Source organism: Haemaphysalis longicornis, unplaced genomic scaffold (genome assembly GCF_048455015.1).
Source record: "Haemaphysalis longicornis isolate Haplotype H1 unplaced genomic scaffold, Haemaphysalis longicornis Haplotype H1 scaffold_4, whole genome shotgun sequence".
Taxonomy (NCBI): domain Eukaryota; kingdom Metazoa; phylum Arthropoda; class Arachnida; order Ixodida; family Ixodidae; genus Haemaphysalis; species Haemaphysalis longicornis.
Genome location: NW_027526361.1, coordinates 225,429,415 through 225,452,125, shown reverse-complemented (window position 1 = coordinate 225,452,125; position 22,711 = coordinate 225,429,415).

Genomic DNA, 22,711 nt, shown 5'->3' with positions numbered 1-22,711 from the left:
GAAGGGACTGGAGCCGGTTAGAATTAGTCCTATAGCCTAACCCCCATAGGAGACAAAAATACACAACGTGTACAGGAGTTAGCGAAAACGTATAACTATTTCTACAACCACATTACTAAGAGCTGTTTCAATCGCTACGTCAAATCTATGGGCCTACATATATCCAAGCACATGTGACTGACATGATTAGACCAGCTTAAGTCAGATATGAAACAAACCCTAAGTAATGGACAAATACTTGTGAACATAATTTCGCAATTATTGTGTATTTGGGCATTATGAACAATAGCTTTATTTTTTTGAACAAAAATCATAAATGGCGTTTTGTTACTATTAAGCGCAATTTTTATTAATATTTAGCCATCCATGTCCCTCACTAAGCCAAGCGTTAGCTTCTGATTCCCTTAATGCGAGGTCTCGTACCAAAAAGAAAACATTTGTGTCATCCGCATAAGGAACGATGTTCTGGGTTAAGTGAATGTTTACAATATATGTAATGAACAGCAACATTCAGAGAATTGATTCCATAGGAACACCGTATTTTATATTTGCTTACCTCAAACCGAATTTTATGAAGCTGTGTATCTTGTTTTTTTTTATGCTAAGAAAGGTTTTGATAAGTTGACAAGACAGTTTACAAACTTCGTATATTTCTATTTTTCACTTAGCATCCTCTTTGACAGAACGTGATTCAAAGGTGAAAATGTGTACCATGGTGAACTAACTTTGGAAACAACTTTATTGAAGAGACGCACTATTTCGCCATGTGACTTCAAAGGTGGCAAACCAAAGTTATCTTTCGTATCCTACAGGAATGTCCCAGTTATAATGGTTAAAGGAAAGAGCGCATGCGGAATTTTTCTTTTTAATTGTAATCAAAAAACATAGATCATGATTCCTCGCGGGTCGTTGCAAATTTTCGGCATTGTTGCTAATTGCAGCTAATTTTCACCTTCAGTAGGCCGTGTGCGCGATATTTATGTTCTATATTTCCCTCTACTATGAGCGGGCAACTCGGAGTGCACAGGCAGCCAGCAGAGCAGGTGTGAAAAAGTGGCGCCGTGCTCATTTGGCGTCTTGTATGTATCAATGGACATACGACATAATGCATTATGGTTTGTTGCACAGAATCTAGTTTTCACCGTACTAAGACCATTTACGCGACGTTAGGTTCTACACATTCCTTCATGTATATCGTGTAAATAAGTAAAGTATATATATATATATATATATATATATATATATATATATATATATATATATATATATATATATATATATATATATATAGTAAGGAAATGAGGAGCTCGTTGAGGAAATACAGAAAGATAGGTCAGCAGTCTACAACGCCAAAGGAGGCATAGGGGTGTGGTTAGGCTCTTTTCTTTTTTCACTACGATTAATGAAGTAAACATTTTTTTTAATATACAGAAGAAAGAAAGAAAAACACGCGCCCAGAGTGGGGACCGAACCCACGCCTTTCGATTACATGTCGAATGCCTTACCAATTCGGCTATCTGGGCGACTGTGTTCTCCTTCACTTTCTGGGCTATTTATATTTACTAGAAGTGTATCTGACGCTTGAGGGTGGTAGCCAGCGCCACTCTGACTACACGGGGAGAGGGGGACCTTCTTTTCAACCCCCGGGGCGTGACTCGAACGTCTACAGCCTGTCATGAGCGGGTAACTGGCGGGAAGCCCTCTTATGCTACCTAGGCATCAAGGTTACCAGAACCGAGACCCTCGCTAGGCTTTCGCAGAATAATATAGTAAGGAAATGAGGGGCTCTTTGAGGAAATACAGAAAGATAGGTCAGCAGTCTACAACGCCAAAGGAGGCATAGGGGTGTGGTTAGGCTCTTTTTTTTTCACTACGGTTAATGAAGTAAACATTTTTTTTAATATACAGAAGAAAGAAAGAAAAACACGCGCCCAGAGTGGGGACCGAACCCACGCCTTTCGATTACATGTCGAATGCCTTACCAATTCGGCTATCTGGGCGACTGTGTTCTCCTTCACTTTCTGGGCTATTTATATTTACTAGAAGTGTATCTGACGCTTGAGGGTGGTAGCCAGCGCCACTCTGACTACACGGGGAGAGGGGGACCGTCTTTTCAACCCCCGGGGCGTGACTCGAACGTCTACAGCCTGTCATGAGCGGGTAACTGGCGGGAAGCCCTCTTATGCTACCTAGGCATCAAGGCTGCCAGAACCGAGACCCTCGCTAGGCTTTCGCAGAATAATGTAGTAAGGAAATGAGGGGCTCGTTGAGGAAATACAGAAAGATAGGTCAGCAGTCTACAACGCCAAAGGAGGCATAGGGGTGTGGTTAGGCTCTTTTCTTTTTCCACTACGGTTAATGAAGTAAACATTTTTTTTAATATACAGAGGAAAGAAAGAAAAACACGCGCCCAGAGTGGGGACCGAACCCACGCCTTTCGATTACATGTCGAATGCCTTACCAATTCGGCTATCTGGGCAACTGTGTTCTCCTTCACTTTCTGGGCTATTTATATTTACTAGAAGTGCATCTGAAGCTTGAGGGTGGTAGCCAGCGCCACTCTGACTTGTAATCGAAAGTAAATATAAAAAGCCCAGAAAGTGAAGGAGAACACAGTCGCCCAGATAGCCGAATTGGTAAGGCATTCGACATGTAATCGAAAGGCGTGGGTTCGGTCCCCACTCTGGGCGCGTGTTTTTCTTTCTTTCTTCTGTATATTAAAAAATAATGTTTACTTCATTAACCGTAGTGAAAAAATAAAAGAGCCTAACCACACCCCTATGCCTCCTTTGGCGTTGTAGACTGCTGACCTATCTTTCTGTATTTCCTCAACGAGCCCCTCATTTCCTTACTATATTATTCTGCGAAAGCCTAGCGAGGGTCTCGGTTCTGGCAGCCTTGATGCCTAGGTAGCATAAGAGGGCTTCCCGCCAGTCACCCGCTCATGACGGCTGTAGACGTTCGAGTCACGCCCCGGGGGTTGAAAAGAAGGTCCCCCTCTCCCCGTGTAGTCAGAGTGGCGCTGGCTACCACCCTCAAGCGTCAGATACACTTCTAGTAAATATAAATAGCCCAGAAAGTGAAGGAGAACACAGTCGCCCAGATAGCCGAATTGGTAAGGCATTCGACATGTAATCGAAAGGCGTGGGTTCGGTCCCCACTCTGGGCGCGTGTTTTTCTTTCTTTCTTCTGTATATTAAAAAAAAATGTTTACTTCATTAACCGTAGTGAAAAAAGAAAAGAGCCTAACCACACCCCTATGCCTCCTTTGGCGTTGTAGACTGCTGACCTATCTTTCTGTATATATATATATGTATATATATATATATATATATATATATATATATATATTTATATATATATATATATATATATATATATATTTAGCGAATCAGAATGGGAAATGAGGGGCTCGTTGAAAATAAAGCAGAAATAAGGCACTCAAGAAAACCTTGGAAAGAAAAGTGGAGGATGTTGTAGGTCATTGAATCAGATAAAGTATTTGGAAAGGCAGAAAGAAAGTGGAGAAAAAATGCCCGCCTTGTGGGAACTGAACCCCCGACCTCCAGAATACCGGTCTGGTGCGATGACCCGTAGTGGTCATTTTTTCTCCACTTTCTTTCTGTTTTCTATATATATATATATATATATATATATATATATATATATATATATATATATATACAAAGTAGAAGTACGCTCTTCGGAGACTTTATTTCCAACGTTTCGACCTGAGACAGGTCTTCCTCCTGTCTCAGGTCGAAACGTTGGAAATAAAGTCTCCGAAGAGCGTACTTCTACGTTGTGCGTATTCCTGCAGCAACTAAGGACTACTTCCCGACTATATATATATATATATATATATATATATATATATATATATATATATATATAGATAGTCTGGAAACAAAAACTCACACCGAGCACGAAAAAATAAGGTTAGTAGAGACAGACACACGAGAAGGACATTAAAAATAAAAATAACAGTTTACTGACGTCTCAGGGAGAGGACTTTGAAGAAAGGGAGTCCTCTCCCTAAAACGTCAGTAAACTTTTATTTTTATTTTAATGTCCTTCTCGTGTGTCTCTGTCTCTACTAACCTTATATATATATATATATATATATATATATATATATATATATATAGAGAGAGAGAGAGAGAGAGAGAGAGAGAGAGAGAGAAGTTTATTTTTTTCAATGATCGCGGTGGTGGGGGTGGCAGCTGTGAGCCGCCTCAATCCAGGCAGCTGTTGGTACCACTTGGGAGGAAGGTCACCAGGTTCCGTTGATCTTGGTGATTGCAGGCGGTAGCCAGCCACTCCTCCGTATCATGTGTTCTGAGGGCGGAGGTGTTTGTGCATTCCTAGAATATATGTTCTTGGTAAAGTATGGCGTTGCAGTGGCTACACTCGGGGGGGGGGGGGTGGGGCTCATGGTCTAATGTTGTGGGCGGTGTCAATGCTGGTGTTTCTAGTGTGCTTGTTTGTGCTTGTCTTAGTGGTGTTTGTTCTTCTCTGTCCAACAAAGGATTGGGGGTGGGTTGGAAACTCTATCCTGTCGTGAAGGTACTGCATCAATTTGATATTACGTTGGGTGTGAGATTTAAGGGCACATACAGGGTCAGCGGGGCCCGGGTGAGTGCTTCGCGGGCGAGTTGATTGACTCGTTTGTTCCCTGCAAATCCGCAAATCCCATGTGCCCAGGTACCCAGTGAATTCTGGCCTGACCTTTTACTGTGGCTAGAAGTTGTAGTGAAAATGGGAACGTGATTCCGCTTGCAAACAGGTGACATGCCTTCTTGGAGTCCGTGTAGATATTTGCAAGCGTGGTGGGGGTCGTCGTTCGGCCTATTGCGACTGCTGTGGCTAGCATCAGCTTCTACCGGAGTGGTACAGCTCGTGTGTATTGAACATTCGTCCTCTTCGGGGTGCGTATACGCCATTGTACACAGTTCCTTTCTCGGCTGCATCCGTGAATATTTGTTTTTGGTGGGGGTGTCTCACAACCTTCTTTGAATAAAATACCGTTCTAATTTGTCGTCGAGATAGATTCCTTTCTTTGTCCAGGTGCCGCGGGATGGCTGCCACCTGTATGGGCTTGAGGATGTCTTGTTTGATGGGGGTTGTAACGACCTGGGTGGGGCTTGGTTGGTATCCATGTTCTGTGAGTAGAGCTTGTCTCGACTTAGTGCTATTTAGCCGTATTAGTTATTTGTGATGGTGTGTGGTTATAATTTCTTCGGTGGTATGGAGAGACCCTGTGGTGAGAAGCTTTCTTGTGCTGGCGCGGAAGGGGGGTCCTAGGGAAAGTTTTGTTGCTCTCCTGATTAGTGTGTCAAGCCGATTTTCTAATGTTCTGGTGAGGTTTATGTAAGGGGCTTGATATCTGACGCGGGTGGTAATGAGAGCGTCCCTGAGGCGGGTTAAGTCTGCTTCCTAGAGCCCTCTATTTCTGTCACTCTCATCACGTGTAAGGTCTGCTCACACTGCTGTATGACTTGGCTCGCAGCTGCGTGTCCTCCGCCGTCACTTTTTGTGTGAAGGCCCACAATTTGTATGCAGGGCTTAGGGTATATGTCGTGGTTTTTGTGCCTTGGGTGTATGGTGAAGGGCTTCCAGCGAGGATTGTGCACTACTGAGAGTTCAGTTTTTTTCTGCGGAGCATTCTAATCCTATGCTGTGGGCTGCTCTTCCTACTGCATTCAGGGCCGATTGCAGAGTGTCTTGTATGCGACCTGGACTTCTTTTATTGATTCAAAAGTGTGGTATCATCGGCGTAAAGGGGAAATTTTATGTGTGCGATCTTGCAAATCCTCTGCGGACCTTCAGAATGGCAAGATTAAATAGTGTTTGTGAAAGTACAGACCATTGGGGAATGCCTGTTTGTGGAAAAGAGAAGGGAGCAGTGAGATGGTCGCCAATGCCGATGGTTAGTTGCCTGTCTTGTAGGAAGTTTCTTACATGGTTATACATTCCGCATCCACAATTTCCCAGTTTTTCCATTTCACAATTCCCCATTTCTACGAGCGTAGCGTCATGCTCAATGTGGTCAAACGCCTACTTCAAGTCAATGGCTAGGATCGCTTTTAGTTGTGCCAGACACGGTTACTTGTGTATATCTTCGTAGATGCGAAGTAAAACATCTTGGGTGGAGAGGTTGCTCCTGAAGCCTACCATGTTAGAAGGTAGCATCTTTTAATCTTCAAGATGCTGTTGAAGTCTTGTTAAGGCTATCCTTTCCATTACGTTCCCTTCATTGGACGTCGTTGATGGCTCTTAGGTTGCTGAGATTAAGGAGTTTGCCTGGTTTGGGGATGAATACCATGTGCCCCAACTTCCATTTTTTTGTAAAGTGGGCTTCCCCTCCATATGCAGCCGATTTCTGTGAGCAGGACTTCCATATCACTTTCCACCAGGTTTCTTAGGTGGGCTGTAGTTATCTGGTCAGGACCTGACGCTTTGTGTCCTGTGCACTTCTTGATTGCTATTTTAAGTTCGGCCGTGGTGAAGTCCTTATCAACAGCTTTCCTGTTGGTTCCCGTGTGGTTCTGGTAGTCAGGTTGTGTCGCGGAGGGGACATACAGGTTTTGTACGTCTTTCAGCCTTTTTGGGGGATTTTCGTGCTCATCAATTAGCGTTTGCATTTTGCTCCTAGTCATGGTCTTGGTGGCTTAAGGATCGATTAGGGCTTTCAAGACACGCGATGTTTTACTTCTGATTAGGGTTCCCTGAAGTCTTTAAGGAGGAGTGAGTGCAATTGAGTGTAGGTGAGGAGTAAGTAAGTTTAAAGTGAGTGAAACCCTGATAGAAGCTGCATGGCAGTCACCGGAGTATGCTAGTTCTAGGTAAAAAGTGGACTGGTGCAGCTTTCTGGCTTATCCGAGTTCTTGTAGGACTGATTACTGGGAAGACGCGCCTTCGGAGTTGATACACACGGCGAGCAGGTGCTAACTAAAATGTGCTGCTGGCGGCATCCATCCCGAGGCGCCTATTCACGCTTGAAAGTGGTGCATAATTCCCCGTAGTTTCCTACATTACAGTTACTTTTTGCGTTCCGCAGGTCATTTACGCGATATTTAGGTTCTATATTTCCTAATACTCACTGCGGGCAAGTTTGGCGGTGACATAGAACGAGTGGTGCAGGCTCTAAGTAACAAAATGGTCGCATATCTGCTTGACTCCCCGTTAATGTCGTCGAAAGACGGTTCTCCCCAATCACGCTTTTCCCGCCTTTTTCGCCCATTTCATGATGAAGACACTGGAGGTAATACAATTAAATTTTTCCGCAATGATGACACCCATGATGTTAAGCGCCTTCCCCTTTGTAACGGGTGGTGTTGACATCACTGGTAACGACGCTCTATAAATTCCCATAGCCTTCAAGTATCAAAACAGAACAACGTTTACTGTCGATAGTACTTATGATGTACCTTGCGGTCCTCCGGCTGCCCAACCATCGGGCACTGTAAAAAATTTTTCCTCGAAAAAAACAATTTTCTGGCCGCTGTCCTGCCAGAAATTTTCTTTAAAGTTATGTTTTCTATTTTTTTATGTTTCTGTTATTTTACAAGCATTTTCTGCTGTTCACTACAGAAAATTTATGTCAGTTCCTTGTTTTCGGTGTTTAGTTTTCTGCTTTTTAAACTTTTTCTGGTATTTAAGGTTCTGTTTTCCTCTACAGAAAATCCGCGAACCTTGTGTTTTTCACTCAGCTTTTTTAGAGGCTATTTGTGTTATGGATACATTGTTTTTTTTACCGAAATTATAATGATGTGCTGTTTCACGTTTCTGGCAACATTGTTTAGCTCATTTACCAAGTGTCAGGTTAAATTGTTTTGCTTAGACTTATTTTGACATCAATCTTTGTCAAAAAGACTCAACACAAAAGTAGTCACCACCTTGACACAACTTCGGTTATGGTCCATCATAAAATACATTTTCTGTTACTTTTTCACATCTTGGAAGTACTGCAGTTGACTTCGCGGCTTTATGTTTCATGGGTGAGAATAATCATACATTGGAAGGAAAAAAATCACCCGGTATCATATTGTTGGAAACTACTGGTGTAGCATACCACTCAGGCACACAGGAAAGGAGGGTGAAAGTATCAAAGACATCATTTATTTTTCTGTCATACTTAAAGGGCCCCTGAGATGGGGGTTTTCGGGGGGTCGATGGTATCGGAGCGCAACGGCTATTTCTTGAACTAATCGTGACGTGTTTGTGCGCTCTTGATTTAATCAATTTTTTACGAGCGTAAAAACATCAGAAAGATACAAAAACATCTTTTGTGTGTGGGTGCTTTTACACAGTCACACATATCTGTTTTATACCGGAGTGTAAAGCACTTACACACCGGGCCAAACCGGGCTTGACGCTCCTCCGTTCTCGGCGGAAGGATACAGTGAGCGCAGGAGCAACGACGGTTGCAGCCAGCATGATCGCTTAGCGCTCTGTGTCTGGCGCTCCGTGTCTGGTGGAGTATCATCAGTTTTCTTTGCATTTGCTCTCTTGGACGCTGTACCCGAAAGGATTCTTTGCACCATCTGTGTTTCGAGCGTAGCCTCGACGTTGTTTCAGAGGTGGTAACGAACGGCGCGCCAAGGGAGCGCCGCGCCGACGACGAAGGAGGAGCTCCGCACGCAGCGCTTGGACGACGCCGGGCACTGCTCGTGATCACGAGGCGCGCGCTCAAGTGCGCTCACGCGGGCTGAATAAATCAGTTCAAGCCCAAACGCTGTCGCAGCTGATTCTCTACGGCGGTCGCGACAAGGGCAAGAGCATGCTCATCCCGTAACGACAACTGCCAAAGAGTTTCATTTCATTGCTTCCCATCAAGTCATGATCGCAGGAAAGTGTGGTTTGCTGCACCGGCCTTCTGAATGAACCTGTTGTCTAGTGTCCTTAGCGCGCTTTACCGTTTACCGTGTTAAATGAAGCAAGAGTAGCCGTTTGCCGCTGAAAACGAAAGGATTGCACTCTGCGGTTTCTGCATTCCGGCTTACCGGCTCTGCCGAGTAGCGACATCTGGCGAATTTGTCGCAAAGCAAATGACACAAACGTTTGTTGCTCAGAACTGTTCGCTTACGCTTGAAATGGCTTGAATCTTAGACGTCTTAGATTGAACTCTCACAATACAATATTTTTTTTTAAAAGAGCCGTATACTTCTACTGTAGAGCTTAAAAAATCGAAAACATGACGTTGACGCCGCCATCTAGTGGGAAGAATTAGGACCAAGTATTGCATTAACCAGAATTCACGCCACCGCTAAATATTTCGATATAAAATGAGTAAGATATATTGTAATGATTCCGCAGTTACCTATATTACCTTGCCCAAGACGATTTTGAAAGCATAAAAGAGCTATGCTAGTTCATAAAGGCATCTTAACCATTGGAAGCGTGGGAAGCTGGAGTAGGGGCGGAAATTTGCTCGCTCATTCTAAGAAAAATTGCCATTTATCGTGCTCCTGATCATCATTTAGCAAGAATGTAGTAAACAACATCAACTAAGATTGCTTGCATGAAGCGCACAGCACAGCGCATTTGCTGTGCCGTAAAGTTCCGGAAGAACGCCCACCCAAATTTAAGTACAGTGATATCAAGTGAAAAATACGAGATGGGCGAAATTTCGGGTCAAGCGCGGAAAGGACGAATAAGTGACCGCATCTACACATGAATTGAGATGATTCGGGTTTGTTTTGTTCACTCATCGGCGCTAAAGCCATGGATTTTACGGGGTGGGCGCGCGTCTTTAAATTGAATATTTCACCCGTAAAAGGGGGTGGGCGATGTTTCGGGGGAGGGCGTTCACTCGGAACTTTCCGGTAATCTAATCAAAACGCGAGCGTACATTTCGCCGGCGCAGGGGGCTCGCTACTACAGTCGGTAGAAATTCTAGCCTCTGTATCGCTATGTAGCGACGGTAAAAATAAGTTACCGTTCACGGAAACTCTCGCGCATGCAAGGTCGACTTCCGCAATCACCAGTATCTCCTGCTCAAAGTCCGTAAAGACTGAAAACGTAGCTTAAAAAAAAAAAAAAAGGACGTCGTCGTCTCATGTGCGACCCACTCGCTGAAGTAACCATGGTAACGACGACGCTCTAACCCAAACCGCCGCCGTCAAAAATCGCGGACATTCCGGCGGCCAACCATGAAATGAGTGCTTCGCCTCGGACGAGGTCGGACTATGTCGTCATCGCAAGCCGCCGAGCCAATAAATAGTTCTGTCTCGTCGGGGTAATAACTTTTGTTAGCGTGAGCGAATATGGTTACTAGCGCGAGGAAGAGCTACCCAAAACCGCCTCATGTCAACGCTCCGAGACCTCATCGAGGCGGATGAAGAGAGGCCTGGGGAATTTCGCGAGGACATCCGCGTAACTAAAAAAGAGCTTTTCAGTGAACTGGAACATCGCTACTGGGGTGCCTTGGTCCGCAGCAGGGAGCAGAGAGTTGAGCAGGAGGCACAGCCCTCGAAAATCTTCCGCACGCTCGAGAGAGAGAACGCTACCCGGAAAAACATCACCGAGGTTCAACACCAAGGGCAGCTCGCGCGGGGACCGCGTGAAGTGGCAAGCGCCTTTGAGGACTTTTACTCCAGCCTGTTTAATTTGCAGACCGGATTGGACCCCGTCCCCGAGGAAGTCCTTAGCGAGCTCCCAAAGGTATCGGAGGATTTGAGAGAATTAATTAACTCTCCAATAACTGCAGCGGAGGTAGAATCCGTAATTAAACAGCTACCCAGAAACAAGTCCCCAGGTCCAGACGGGATTGTCTCAGAATTTTACATGACTTTTCAAAAAGTATTAAGTCCGGTACTCGCCTCAGTTTTCGAGGACACAATGCACAAAAAGCTACTTCCACCTTCCATGCGAAATAGCCACCTGGTCCTCCTGCCGAAAACACCACAATCCGGTCCAATTCCAAGCACATCCGATTTCCGCCCGATTTCCCTTTTGTCGTCAGACTACAAAATCCTGGCTCGGATACTGGCTCATCGACTCGAAACGGCCCTTAGTACGGTGGTGGGCCCACACCAGACTTGCGGCTTTAAAGGGCGAACAATAAATTCCAACCTTCACTGGATGAGGACCGCTTGTGAGGCGGGAGAGCTAGGGTTAGCACCACTGGCTGTGCTACAGCTCGACCTTAGGAAGGCATTCGACAGTGTACAACGGCCTTTCCTGTTCACACTCCTCAGACACTGCGGAGTAGGAGACACCATGATGGAGTGGATCCAGATATGCTACACTCAAATCTCGACGAGCATAATCGTTAATGGGCAAGTAGGAACCCCCATCATGGTACAAAACTTTGTCCGCCAGGGCTGTCCAATGTCTCCACTACTTTTTGCTCTTTACCTGGAGCCGCTGTGTCGCATGGTTGCTGCGTCCACCAAAATCGAAGGACTCGTTATGGGCGGACGGGAACTCCGAGTGTTGGCATATGCCGACGACGTTGCCCTTATCTGCACAACAGCTGCCCAAGCCGGAGAAGTACTCCGACTGGCACATCAGTTCTGCGGTTTCTCCGGTGCAGAGCTCAACCTTGAAAAATCCGAGGGAGCCTGGTTGGGGTGCTGGGAAAGAAAGCCGCGCAAGTGCTTCAACATGCGGTGGTCGGACCGCGTTGAGACATATCTAGGGGTAATGATCGGAGTGGGCCAGGCGGTGGCGCCTCGATGGAAATCAAAAGTTGACGCGGCCGAATGGAAGCTTCACCCCTGGAGGAACCGTAACATATCCATTTACGCAAGGGCCCTCTTGTGCAACATGGTAGCCTACCCCGCAATTCTGTACCCAGCGCGCATTACCACCATCGATGCCGGCTCGATACAGAGGCTACACCGGTCGTGGGCGGTGTTTGTTTGGCGGTCGCAATACGAGCCCATGCGCCGCACCAATTTCTTCTGGAGCGTGGAGGGGGGTGGAATTGGACTGATAAACGCAGAACTCAAGCTCGTAGTCCAGCGCTTCCTTTTCTTCCGCGACCAGGTCGACCCGTTTCTTCAGGCGGCCATCCAATGCCTAGGCTCCTTTCACTTGCGGCCGAGGCTTGCCACATCAGCGCCTGTCGATCATGGCTCTCGCATCACCGGGTTCTACAGGGAGATAGCCAGCGCGGTGGCTTCACTTCAGACGTGTTTTTCTTGGGAATACCTGCTCGCTGTGAAGCCGCGAAAGTTATACTGGGACCTAGTTGCTCAGACACTGCCACCAACCACCCCTGTACCGTCAGCCACCGGTCCCTCAGGGTGGTGGCGATGTGCTCAAGCGGGACAGGCAATCTCCCATCCCAGTCGGCACAAAAGTTTTTTTCTTCCGTTTCCACGCGGCAGTGTTGCCAGTCATGGCGCGTCAGCAGGAGCGGGGCTTCTTCCTCCCCTGGGGCGCCGGATGCCTCCTGTGTGGCAAACCGGAAACCGCAGAACATGCATTCCTTGACTGCAACACGGCGATGTATTTCTGGCACGAAATACAAGCGTGCTTCAGAACATCGTGGAACGTCACTTGGCCGGCCTCAAGTTCCTGTGCGCGGACACAGAGCACCCCGCTTTCCGTGATTGTGTCCTAGCCATCGGACTACACGCCCTCTGGAAAGCGAGGGTAGAAGCAGTGGAGTGCGCCCTCCACCCACAACCCGCATGGCGACACTTTCTGCGGGAGGTCCAATGGACGGTCAGCGCATTGGGCACATCTGACTGCGACCTGGAACTGCGAAGGAAGCTCGCCCGAGGCAGCCATGCGCTGAAGCGCTACAAAACAAATGAGGAAAGGCGCAGGCAGGGAAACGCCTAAGCCATTAAAAAAAAAAACAAAAAAAAGGGGGGGGGGGGGGCTGGAGCGTTTAACGGGCCAGCGTATCCACGTTGACCAAGTCCTCTTTTGAGAAACAGGAGAGATAGCGCCGGCCAATAGGACGCACGCAATTCCTTCAGCCTTTGTTTTTGTAGAGCATGTGTTGCTGTTCTCATTGTCCTGGTATTTTTGTTTTCGTGTCTCTTTGCCCTTTTTTTCTTCTCTTGGTTTCACGTTCGTTGTCATCTTACCCCCAAACATGTAACCGACACATCCACTGCCATGTGGATGTGTTACACCATGTGTAACACTCGGCATGACGTGTATATTTATGTGTAAATAAAGTTATTGTTTAAGGAAAAAAAAAACTAGGAATATGGACCCGCCGCGGTGGCTCAGTGGCTAAGGCGTTGCGCTGCTGAGCACGAGGTCGCGGGTTCGATTCCCGGCCGCGGCGGCCGCTTTTCTGATGGAGGCGGAAAGCAAAAACGCCCGTGTGTACAGGATTTCGGCGCACGATAAAGATCCCCAGGTGGTCAAAATTAATCCGGAGACCTCCACTACGGCGCGCCTCATCGCCTGCGTTGCGTCGGCGCGTTAAACGCTACAATCAATCATCAATTAGACTAGGAATATGACTTTTTTTGTCATCTTTCAGAAATCCACACAAACACGCCACTGAGGTAAAACAAAATGGAAGGGTGGGGACTAGTAGATTTTGTGGTGTTTCAACACAGTGATCAGAGATGGGACCTTTGGAAAGAGGAAATGCTGCTTTTGCTTTGACTTCTCCACCTTCTTTGCTCCCGTGTCGGGGTTAATGGCTGCAATAACCCTGCAACAAGAATAGCATACGTTCCGCATATAAAATACATGTGCACCAACAAAGCAGCATCGTTTGCAATGTTTCATCTATGGTATCATGCTGCAACAACAGCTGCCAGTTGGTTGAAATCAAGTGCTAAGCTCGACTCAGGTGCTTGATAACTGCATTCCGTTTTCTTGTGCTACTGAGACGGCCCAGACGCACCACCTGAACACAGTCAAGAAATATATATAGCAGATTATCAACATTGCAAGGTGGTGAATAAACACAGTTCACTGTATTTCTTCACTTCCCGCTTCACAATACGCAGCGGGAGCAGTCAACATTGATTTTTACCAACCGGCCAAACTGCTTCCGCCCACTGACTAGCCAGTCACTGTTAAATATTAATCACTAGTATTATTTGCAGATCATCCTACGTAACGCTATCAATGGTTACATCAGCCTTGGCTTCAGTAAGCGGCAGCGGTTCGGCCGGTTGAATTAAAATCAAGACCGACTGCTTTCACCGCGTAAATTGTAAAGCGGGGCATTAAGCATTGCTATACAGCTATTACGAAAGGCCAGACACGGCCACAAAAAAAAAAAAAAAAATAACGAAAGAGAAAAGCTTGCGGAGCCTCGAACCCGTGATTATAACATCCGTAAGGAGAGACGTAACTTTTAGCTAGCCACTCTAGACACTGCCTATGTATAACCACAGACAACGCGCGAGGCAGCGTTGATCCGCGGTCATCGGCGCATCGCAGTACAGCGGGTAAATACAGAGGAACAGAACATCACGGTGGCCGCGTCGTGCGCGCAACATTCTTCATTAAAACAAAACAAAAAAAATCATGTTAATGCGAGCGTCACAATCGAGGCACGGCAAGAAACTCTTGTCGCTCGAGGCTATTGTTGCGCTCCGGGGTGAGCGCTTCATAACAATCTATCGCCATCCAACAAGCGAACAAACAACAGTGCAAGCACAAAGTATAGAGGCATAAATAGGAACAAGGCGCAGCCTCCACACGACATAGTTAGAATGTAGTACTCACCCTTCGAGGACGAAAAATTGAAGGAAAGAGCCCGCCGCTGTATCGTTGTGCTGGTACCTACAGGGCGGCCTTGGCAAAAGGCCGCAGTCCAAAACTACAGGACCCAACAAAACGACGTTGGCCCGGCGCTGTTCTGACGGGTCAGTAAATCCTCGTAAAACCTTTAGAAAATTACTCATTATTTATTCTATTTTATACAAATTAATAGTCGAAAATTTCCACGATTTCACGCCTGTTATTGGTCAAGACGAGGAAATAACAGAAAACTTGTGTTTTCTGTTAACAGGTTTATGTTCACAAACTCACAGAAAATTTCTGCACGGCAACAGACATTGTATATAAAACCTCGGCAAATTTACAGAATTTTTTTTCAGTGTCGGATAGCGGAGAGCACACGTCAGGTTAGACCGAGGGCTCCAAAGAGACTCTGCAACACTTAAGCGATTCCACTCTTTCCTTCGGGTCTGGAAGCACTCTGAAAGCTTTAGTTATCGCCAGCCCAACGCGGCACTGCGTGATTTGCTCGTCGCAGCAAATCCACTTTCCGTGTCTGCTTTACTATTGCGGCGATTCTCTCGAAGTGGTCACCGAATTCGTTTATTGCTGCAACTGAAGGAAAGCCGGCCAATAGCCGCTACATCACTCTAATAACGTAATTCAAGCGCCAGAAGAATGCCAGGACCGGGAAAGTGAGAAAAATCTTTTTAGCAAGTGTATATGTCATCTGATAGGCATATACCAGGTCTTTTTGGCTGGAGTACTCTGTGACCCCCTATTCTAAATACTGGATGTGTTTGTTGACAGCGTTCCGAAAGAATTCAGGATTAAAAAAAGTTGAGAAAAGTGTTGCAGGGACCCTTAAACGGAACAAGCGTGGGTGCAGCGTGAGCGCGTGCCACTTCTATAGGTTGGTGCTGGTGAAACGGAGAGTGATGCGCAGCATCTGCAATGTGTGAAAGGAAGACGTTCCAACAATACTTACGAGCTAGATCGACTTATTTTGTACGGAGTCCTTACTGGTTTCTACTCTAAGTTTCTCCCACCAACATTCAGACCTCCTTTTACTAAGCTGTACTGCTTTACAATGCACTTTTCCACTAAGCTCAAAGCTTAAGGCTCCCACAAAGCCGGACGCCTTCCACACTGACGACTGGTCGGGTAACTTTGCACTGCATTACAATAAGTCACATGGTTTGTGGTTGCCTCCTGCAACCTGCACACGATTCTTCGTTCTGTCCCTGCTCGCGGATGAGTCTTTTTGTTCGCAAGGAACCCTGGGCTTCGAAAAGCAATGCACCCTCCCCCCACCTTTAGTATTATCAAAGAACTTCGCCCTCGTGATCTCCCGCCTCCCGATTCTGTAGATATCCAAGGATTTCGTTGCTTGCATCATTTCTTCCTGTTCGTCGCCTCTGATTCTTTCACTTTCCTTTAGATTGTCTCGATCCTTTCCAGGACGCTTCCAGGTTTTGTTTAATGTGTCCTAAGCTCCCTCTTTCTTTTGTTCCACAGCGTGCCCACGATTTTCCTGTAAAGATGTCGTAACCCTCTAGCGCGGTCTTATTCAGTGAGTCGGGAGAACACACTAAAAATGCTTCAGGATTTACACTGGGAAAGGTTCTCACTGGGAAAGGTTCTCACTGGGACGGTAGAATTATTCTACAAGTGTTTGTTTTAAGCCATCGACGCCGTCATTTTATAGATCTATCCGTAATTTTTAGGAACCGTCTACACCATTTATTTTATTCATTATTTTCAGAGGTGTTTTCACCTCGACTCCAGTTACTGCTGAAACTACATTTACAATGTCACTCCTGTGAGAAATGTATCATCACATGGCCGTTACACGTTCAAGTGTGCATGGGACAATTCCATACTTGCTATTTCCCATACAGTTTCGTTACACCGCCAATTCCGTCCCCGAGAACATCCAATCTGCCCCGGTCAAAAACAATCTTCTTACTGGTCGTTCCTAGACTTCCTACTCTCGCGAATGTGTAGCATGCACGAAGGCTGGTCTGGCAATCAGCGTTTATTGACAGAGACGGGCGCTTATATACACGGCCCGGTATGGAGCGTATCACAAGATACAGGCTAGCGTGCATGACTGCGCACGGTTACATCTCCCCTTTTTTAGTTCTCGTTATTGAGGGGGTTAGAAGTCCCTTTCTGGGAATCGTTTCGGTGGACGACGTTCTCGCTGGCTTCTTCGCAACGGTTGGTGCTCCGATTGCTGCGGAGGTGCAGACGGAGGAACAGACACGTCGGTAAGCGCGCAGACTGGTGCGGACGGCTGGTGCGCTGTTGTGAGGTGTTCCCGGGTGCATTGAAGCTGACGTCTGTCCTCAGTTTTCACGAAGTAGGAGCACAGAGTAGGAGTGGTCTGAACGACTTCAGCGGGATACCACGTTTTTGCTGGAGCGTTGTATACTACGATACTACGACACTTGGCCCACGTGGCAACTCCGGCAGGGGCTTGGAGCTTATGTTGCAAAAGGTTCGTTGTTTCTGGCGGATCTGTTGTAGTTTCTGCTTCACATCTTTAGGTGGTTCCTGCCGTCCACTCGACGCTGGAAGTGGACGGCAGGAACAGGCAGCAAGGTCCTGGTCAACCTCCCCATGAGTCGTTGCACCGGAGACTGCAAACATGGGTTACGGGGAGAGTTCCTCCATTCAAGAAAAGCCGCACAAAAGTCTACCGAGCCAAATGGATGCTTCTTTAGCAGTTTCTTGGCCTCTTGTACGGCTCTTTCCACCGTACCATTTGAGCGCGGGTGATATGGACTGGAGCAAACGTGGTTGGTGCCAACCTTACCGATGAAGTCCTGAAACTGCTGGCGGGTGAACGGTGGGTCATTATCGGTGCAGAGTTGGAGTAGAAATCCATGAGTCGCAAAGATCTCTGCGAAAGGGGAAACCGCATGTTTAGCAGATTTCGACTGCACTGTTCGGATTTCAAAGAAGAAAGAATAAAAATCAACGACAACCAAGCACTCGTTTCCGTTATGGTACTAAAAATCGGCGCCAACGGCCTGCCACGGCAAACTTAGAATTTCGTGGCTCATTAAAGGCATTGGAGCATTTCTGGGACTGTGCTTCTAGCATACCGAGCAATGCCGCGCTGCTTCTTCAATGTCATTGTTCAGTTTTAGCCAACACAGTGCAGTGAAATACAGTGCGAACCCCCGTGCGCAGCATGCAAATAACAAATAATCTCTCCACGCATCTTAGGAGGAATGATAAGGTGGTTACTGCGTAGAACCAAATCTTTTTGTGTGTGAAGTTCCTCTCGGAAGGCCCGGTAGCCGCGTAGTTCCGGGAGGACGTCATTTTTATTGCCTGGCCAATTTGTGCTTGCGTTGTGGTGAAATTGGAGCATTGTTGGATCCTTTGCCCTCTCTTCCCGTACTTGCATCAAGCGCCTGTCTGAAAGGGGCAGGTTAGCGATAACGCTAACTTGAAAGTGTTCATCCTGCTCCTTTAGAACGGAGGCATTCGGAAAGCGCGACAACGCATCAGCAATAAAGAGATCTTTCCCCGGCATATACTTGACAACTATCGGGTACTTTTGCAGGCTGAGGCGCATGCGCTGCAGTCGGAGGGGACACTGGTACAACGGTTTTTCGAAAATTGCTTCAAGCGGTTTGTGATCCGATTCCACTATAACTTGTGGCTGCCCAAATAAGTATTCGTGGAATTTTTCGCGACCGTGAACGATAAGAAGCATTTCTTTTCAGATCTGAGCGTACTTCTGCTGTGTTTCTGTTACAGAACGAGGCGAATACGCTAGTGGGTGGCCATTCTGAATTTTCACTGCGCCAACTCCGCTTTGACTTGAGTCTACTGACAGTGTTATAGGTTGGCCTTGTGTGAAGTACGCTAGAACTGGAGCTAGAAAGCGTCTCTCGGCGAGCCATAGCGCTCTGTCGGTGTCGGTCCTCCCAAACCCACGCGACTTCCTTTTTGGGAAGCTCTCGTAGTGGAGCTGTAACCACCGAGATGCTTGGAATGAACCGGGAGACGAAACTGACCATACCAAGGAGGTCTGCAGCTCTTGTTGCTTGACGCTTGAACTTGAAGGATGTCGGGCAGCCTGTCCGGATTCAAGCTCAGCCCATCACGTCTCAGAACGTGCCTTAGGTATCTGACAGTGTCCTGCAAAAAGCGGCACTTCTTGCGATTTAGCTTCAAGTTATGTTGTCGGCATAATTGCAGAACGTTTTCCAGGTTCCTGTGATGTTCCTCTATGGTATGGCCCCACACAAGAAAGTCGTCCATTACGACGGCGACGCCCTCGAGGCCTTCAATGACCTTGAGAACTGCACGCTGGAAACCTTCAGGAGCAGACGATATCTCGAAAGGCATGCGTAGAAACCAGTACCGGCCGTAAGCAGCCGTAAGGAGTACTCATGGTGCCAAATCGAGAGCTCAAGTCATCGAGCTTAATCTGCCAGAACCCTGACGCAACGTCTAGTGTTGAAAAATACCGATCACCAGCGAGGGAGGACACGATATCTTCCAAAGGAGGCATGGGGTAGTGTTCCTCCAGTAGAACTTTATTTATTCGGTAGGGTACAGGCAAATTCGCGTCTTGCCGTTCTTTTCAACTACCACCATGTGGCTAGACCACTGGGTTGTCTCGGTCACTTTTTTTGATCACCTGCGCCTCTGCCATACGGTAGAGTTCCGCTTTATTTTTTTATTTTTTTTGTAGCGCTATTGGGATCCTTCTTGCCGGCCTAATCACGCCTTGGGCGTCTGGCTTAAGCTTCATGCGATAAATAACACATGTGAGAATGCCTAAGCCGTTGAATCAGCGTTTATTGACAGGGACGGGCGCCTATATACATGGCCAAGTAGGGGGCGTATCACAAGATACAGGCAAGCATGCATGACTGCGTGCGGTTAGAGAATGTTTCCTCAATCGCCCCCCTTTTTTTAGGACCGAATGCCACCAAAGGTGCTTCGGTTACCCAACGTCGATCCCCCGAGCCCTTGTATTCGTGCAATTCGTGCACGGGAGTAGCTTGCGTCAATTACTGCTGACAACTTCGGCCCTCGTATGTTTGGTCGTACATGCATACCACTTTTAACTGCATAGCAGGTTAGGAGCTCGCCTTGTCGTCGTAGCTCGCTCGCTGGACCCAAGTAGAGCCGCACGACGTTCCGTCGTAGCGGCTGTCGTCTCGGCGTAACCCAGCGATTTATATAGTCGTAAGCGTTAGAAACTCGTGAACCGCTGGCGCTTGTCATACATCTCCCCGTTGTTTAGCGCAAACAAAACGGCAGGTACGTTTGAGGCAAAATATATGTAATTAACCGGCAGCGCCCGCGTTCTGGAAACGTGCTTGCTGAATCAAGGAACGCGACGGCCAAATGAGCTACGCAACAAAAACGTTTAAGGAGACTGGAGGGTATCTTCGGCGTTGCAGAGAAACTCACAAATTCTGAACATCCCACGAGGACAAATAAGCTGATACTTGCAGGACATGCGGATGGAGAATCCTACGAAGCCAAATAGTAGTGATGGGCTCTGTAGATTCCGGAGTTTTCAAAGACCAGCGGAGCAGTAACGTACAGCCGGTAAAACGCTTGTCTATAACAGCGATTTCAACTTCAACCAGCTACATCCGAAAACTGCCGAAACATACTCGTTCCAAACATGTCGGAGGCAAAAGCGAAGGGCTAAGACTTCAGAATCCCGCAGTAGTTTTATTCAAATCCCGCTCCGGCAGGGCAGGATAGGGCTGAGAGTACGAACGCTGTGTTATAGACAAGCCTTTTACCGGCTGTACTTTGTCACTTCACGTATTTAGACAACGCGTCAAGGTGAACTTCGCGGCCTGAGTGATGAAACCCCGTTGAAAGAAGAATACTTAAAAATAGAAAGAACTGAATAATTTGAAACTGAATCTAATACAATAGTATGAGAGACAAATGGTATATCCAGAGTGCGAAGATACCGGAGAGTCTCGCGTGATTGGCTACGCGCCCGAAAAACGTCACGCAAAATGATCTGGGCAGCCAATCATGCGAGACCGCACGAGAAATCGAACGCACCGGAAGTTTGCCGGCACCTGGCAGGATTTGTGCCCGGGTCTTTCCAGTAACAGGCGGATGCGACACTCCGGTGCAAGCACTGTCTTTCAAGCGAAGCTTGTATTGGCTGACTCGTGTCGCCGTCGGTGTGGTAGGGCCGAACTTCCTCCTTACCCACTCCTCTTCCGTCTCACCGACAGCTGGCGGCCGGATAGTGCCATACGCCCAGCCAATCACAGGCGCTCCCTCCTTCTAGAGAAGGAAAGTGGGTTAGGTCGCTCCGCGCACACTACTTCGAGCCAGTTCAAGGCCAACTGCGCCTAGGGTAGGACGCGCTTGGTCCGCTCCGCCGAAGAGCAGGCAGCCTTGAAAGAACGACAAAGGCAGCGGGCTCGGTGAGCGAATCCTGAGTTCGGGCAATCGTAAAGCCAGGTGAAACCACAACCATGGGTCGGTGAAAGGGTTCCGCAAAGCAGGGGTTGGGCGTTTGGCCTGACAAGGATTTCACAAAGAACAGGACAAGGTTCTTGTGAATCACAGTTTCCGGTAGAGGAGGGATTCCAATGTTCTTTATCTACATTACCAGCGGTCGAACAAAAGTTGTCGTTCTTCCTTTTTCGCATAATATGCCTACTTGGGGGATTGGCTAGGATTTGGAAGCTTTCAGCGCGAGATTTGCCCATTTCTCAAAAATCACAAAATAATGAATTGGAAGCATAAAAGTTTTAATACAGTGCGTGGCGCGTGGCTGCTGAACGTGATGGCACGTGAGAAGAACGGGTGCACACCAGCCGCGCAGAACACGAATTCTAAAAACGCTGTGAAGTGTGCCAGTCTGTTTGCTGACACAATTCGTGCCGTAAGACGAAGAAACAAAAGCGAAGAAAAAGGCACGACGGCGTTGTTGCAGAAAAGAAGCAGGTTGAAGTAATTCCCGCCAAAACACAAAGAAACTAAAGTGAAGAGAAAGACGCGGTTAGCATGCTGCAGCAAAGAAGTTGTTAAAAGTATCGCCAGGCTTTCGCCTTGTAAGTACGTAAACAGAATTAAGTGCACCGAGGAATTTTTCGGAACAGCAGCCAACACACCAGTACTCTCACAACAGAGGTGCACCTGTGCATCACATGAGGGGCAACTTTGAAACTGGTATTTATTTACCAATGCTGTCAGGAACTTTATCCAAACGGCTTGTAGAAGGGAATTGCGAAATCAGAAAATTAAAAGCTTTAAATTTGGCTTGAAAACAAAACAAAAAAAAGGCTCTAATCCACGCTGTGAAGGTGGTTGGAAAGCAAAGCTTTAAACGACACCCACAGCGAGTGCCCATGAGACGTCACTTGAATTCACACACTTGGCTCTACAAAGAGTGAAAGAAAAGATTCTGCCAGCCGTTGCCTGGAATTCGCACCAGCAGCGTCGGCCATGGCCGGGCTACAGCGGCGGACGCCGCATGTGTAGCCCTCCGGCTGTGAGTCGGGAGAGAGAAAACGGAGAGGAGCGTCTTTCGAAGCTTGAGACAACGAAACCTAGCCATGCTGATGTTCTAGCTTGGGGCTACACCACCGGGTGACACAAGCGCAGACACAGAAACAATCCGGCATGTGAGCTGAGTGGTTCCCATTTATACCGATTTAAACTAGTCAATTTAGTAAGTTTGAGAATTGCGAGTAAGCTGAGGGAACTTTTATAATCGCTATTTATCAGAACCAGTTGCTACTTTTGCCTTTTGTAATACCCCTTAAAACACATCCAAAGTGGTGCTCACCAATTTATAAAACGGAGCCTATTCGTGGCAAGCAGTGCGCAAAAGGTAGCATTTCTCTATCGGCCAGATGTCTGTATGTGGTTTGTACATTTTGTTTTCCCACCCTGAAAACGAATCCTTAGCGCTTGTTTGCCGTACGACCGCTTAATTCCGTCGGGTGCGGATTACCCTGGAGGTGCTATCGAACAAGTTAATCAAGCCGTGCGAACGCAGCGCGCAATGGACGTGAAGCTACGCCAAACAGGC